Genomic DNA, 3,992 nt, shown 5'->3' on the forward strand with positions numbered 1-3,992 from the left:
GGATCAGCATCACTCCCAAGCCCCATGGCGCCGCCTCGCCTCTGCCTCCTGTTCCTCTGCATCGAGCGATGTGACTTCGTCCGCGTCGACCTGCTCCGATCCAGCGCCCGCGAGCGTTGACCACGCCCGTGCCTCCCCAGGCCACCTAGCCGACCTGCTTCCTACCAGATCCGGCCCAGCACCAGCGCCTGATGACTGCGCCTAGACCAGCAGCCTCCAGGCCCAGCATGCCCCTTCGCGGCCTACCTCCCTCCACCGAACGGGCCAAGGCCCAGCGCACACTTCTCACCCCAGCCGGCCCAGTTCGCCTCTGCCTCACGTGTCAAGTCCATGGGTGAGCAACCCAGTTCTTCTCAGATCCAGCCCATAGTTGTTTTTTTCTGTGCGCTGCGAATTTGTCCATTTAATCAGAGCACTGCAGTTTACAGAAAACCCCTTGCACTTCATGCATTTAATAACTCACAATTCGTGCATCGGATTAAAATGAATTATATATGAAAAATGCTTAGAATTATGTGTAGGTTAATTATATGCAACTTTCATCTATGTTTAAAATGTTTAAAATGATGTTTGATTAAATTTGCTCCTATGCCATGCTAAAATGACTTAATTCATAACTAAATAACCGTAGCTCCAAATTTAATAAACTTTATATGTAAATGGGGTAGAATTTTGCCTAGTTTAACATGGTGGCTTCACTTTGCATGCTTAACAACTCTAAAATTGTGTTTAGGGCAGAACAGTACCAAATCTATAATAAGCTCATGAGGAGTTTCCGGAATTGTTGTTCGTTGCTTTCGACCTCATTTAAACTTGCCTAGATTAGGTAGTTTCATCATGCTTCACCTCATGCCATTCTAACAACATTGAATATTGTTGGGTACATAAATGAGATCGAACTAAATAACTTGAATGTGGTGTTTTGTCAATATGCAACGGAGTTGCATGTTGAGCTCCACTTAATTTGTAGGATTGTTTGTGCATTTTGCCATGCCATGCTTCATTAAACCGGACATGCATCATACTTGGTTGTGCATCATGCCATATTTATGTGGTGGTTGTTTACCATGATTGTTTGCTTCTTTCCGGTGTTGCTTCTTTGGGTTGGTTCCGATAACGGCGTGTTGTGAGGATTCATTCGTCTACGTCCGTTTGTCTTCCTCATGGACTCGTTCTTCTTCCTTGCGGGATTTCAGGCAAGATGATCATACCCTCGAAATCACTTCTATCTTTGCTTGCTAGATGCTCGCTCTTTTGCTATGCCTATGCTGCGATACCTACCACTTGCTTATCATGCCTCCCATTTTGTGAACCAAGCCTCTAACCCACCTTGTCCTAGCAAACCGTTGTTTGGCTATGTTACCGCTTTGCTCAGCCCCTCTTATAGCGTTGTTAGTTGCAGGTGAGGATTGAAGTTTGTTCCTTGTTGGAACATGGAGATGTTGTTCCTTGTTGGAACATGTTTACTTGTTGGGATATCACAATATATCTTATTTAATTAATGCATCTATATACTTGGTAAAGTGTGGAAGGCTCGGCCTTATGCCTGGTGTTTTGTTCCACTCTTGCTGCCCTAGTTTCCGTCATATCGGTGTTATGTTCCCGGATTTTGCGTTCCTTACGCGGTTGGGTTATAATGGGAACCCCTTGACAGTTCACTTTGAATAAAACTCCTCCAGCAAGGCCCAACATTGGTTTTACCATTTGCCACCTAGCCTTTTTTTCCCTTGGGTTAGGCCAGCCCAAGGGTCATCTTTATTAAACCCCCGGGCCAGTGCTCCTCTGAGTGTTGGTCCAACCCAGAGCACCGTGCAGGGCCATCCCTTGGCAACTTGGGTTACGTTGGCTCCTATACGCTTAGCTTATCCGGTGTGCCCTGAGAACGAGATATGTGCAGCTCCTATCGGGATTTGTCGGCACAGCGGGTGGTCTTGCTAGACTTGTTTTACCATTGTCGAGGATGTCTTGTAGAACCGGGATACCGAGTCTGATCGGAATGTCTCGGGAGGAGGTCTATTCCTTCGTTGACCGTGAGAGCTTGTCATGGGCTAAGTTGGGACACCCCTGCAGGGTTTTGAACTTTCGAAAGCCGTGCCCACGGTTATGGGCAGATGGGAATTTGTTAATGTCCGATTGTAGAAAACCTGAAGTTGACCTTAATTAAAATGCATCAACCGCGTGTGTAACCGTGATGGTCTCGTTCCGGCGGAGTCCGGGAAGTGAACACGGTGTTGGAGTTATGCTTGAGGTAGGTTGTTCTAGGATCACTTCTTGATCATAGTTTCTCGATCGTGCTTTGCCTTCTCCACTCGCTCTCTTTTGCGTATGTTAGCCACCATATATGCTAGTCGCTTGCTGCAGCTCCACCTCATACCTTTCACCTTACCTATGAGCTTAAATAGTCTTGATCGTGTGGGTGTGAGATTGCTGAGTCCCCGTGACTCACAGATACTTCCAAAACCAGCTTGCAGGTGCCGATGAGTCCGTGCAGGTGACACAACCAAGCTCAAGGAGGATCTCCATGAAGATCTTGCCCCTTTGTGTTATCTCGTTCTAGTTGATCAGTAGTGGAGCCCAGTTGGGGTCGATCGGGGATCTGTGTAGCATTTGGGGTAGTCTTCTTTTATTTTGGCTCCGTAGTCGGGCCTTGTTTGTAACTGGTTGATGTAATGCTTTATTCATGTAATTGTGTGAAGTGGCGATTGTAAGCCAACTATGTATCTTTTTCCCTTATGTATTACATGGGTTGTGTGAAGATTACCTCACTTGTGACATTGCTTTCAATGCGGTTATGCCTCTAAGTCGTGCTTCGACACATGGGAGATATAGCCGCATCGAGGGCGTTACACTGCATGACCAAGTCGTCGATGCCAGAGCCAGCCTTCTGAAGCTTTTGCAAGTAGACACATGGCTGGCTGTGGTCCTGTAATGAAATCAACAATATACAGGTCTCCTCTCCTAAAGCCTTCGAAGACTTTGGAATTGTCAGCTTCCATAACCACGACACAACAGTATTGCCAAAGACAACAACCATATCAAGATCACAAAGCATTGAGACAGACATAAGGTTGTATCCTAAGGACTCAACAAGCATGACTTTGTCCATGTGTCGATCCTTTGTGATCGCAACCTTACCTAGACCCAATACCTGACTTTTTCCTTTGTCAGCAAAGATGATATGCTTCAGATGCGACGGGGATAATGGAGCATCCATCAATAGATTCTTGTCACGAGTCATGTGATTTGTACATCCACTATCGAGGACCCACTCAGTGGCTTTGGGTTGATCATCCTGCAGACGAATTAGTGCATCTTACGAACTCATATACTTCATCAGTGAAGAATATGACATCAATTCATCAGATCAATTTCATCAAGCAAAAGAACAGATAAAACAGTATGAGGACATGAGAAATGAAAGTTCATTTCTTCATGATTAGCCTGCGTCCTATCAGGCACACTCAGGTCTCGAGCAAATTCTTCAGACAATTACGCATGTCTAGAGACCTGGCCCTGCAGAAGAGAATAGTTCTTTTTCTTCACCACCCACATCTGAAGGGGTGGCAAAGAGTTCATCATTCTGTGAGCTCCATATGAGAAGGATGGCATAGAAGCTAGTCCATTTCATTTCACATAAGATGGGTTAGAGTAAGCATAAGAGTAAGCAGAGAAATTCTTTGAGGACTTATGGACATAATGATTTGAAGAATAATGCACATATCCATAATCCTTAGATCTTCCCTGCGAAATAGACAGGTTAGCACGATGATGCTCATATGAGGACTTTGATCCTTTTGAGGAATATGATCCATGTGAGGAGTTTGGTCCGTATGAGGACTTGGATCCATATGAAGAATTTGATCCATATGAGGAATTTGATCTGGGGTTCCTATTCTTCACAGGTGGCGTCATGATGACATTCACCTGAAGATTTTCAAGGCATCTTTTGGGAGTCAAATGACCCATCATCAGAACGAGGAGATTCACATACA

This window comes from Triticum aestivum, chromosome 5A, assembly GCF_018294505.1.
Source record: "Triticum aestivum cultivar Chinese Spring chromosome 5A, IWGSC CS RefSeq v2.1, whole genome shotgun sequence".
NCBI classification, from domain to species: domain Eukaryota; kingdom Viridiplantae; phylum Streptophyta; class Magnoliopsida; order Poales; family Poaceae; genus Triticum; species Triticum aestivum.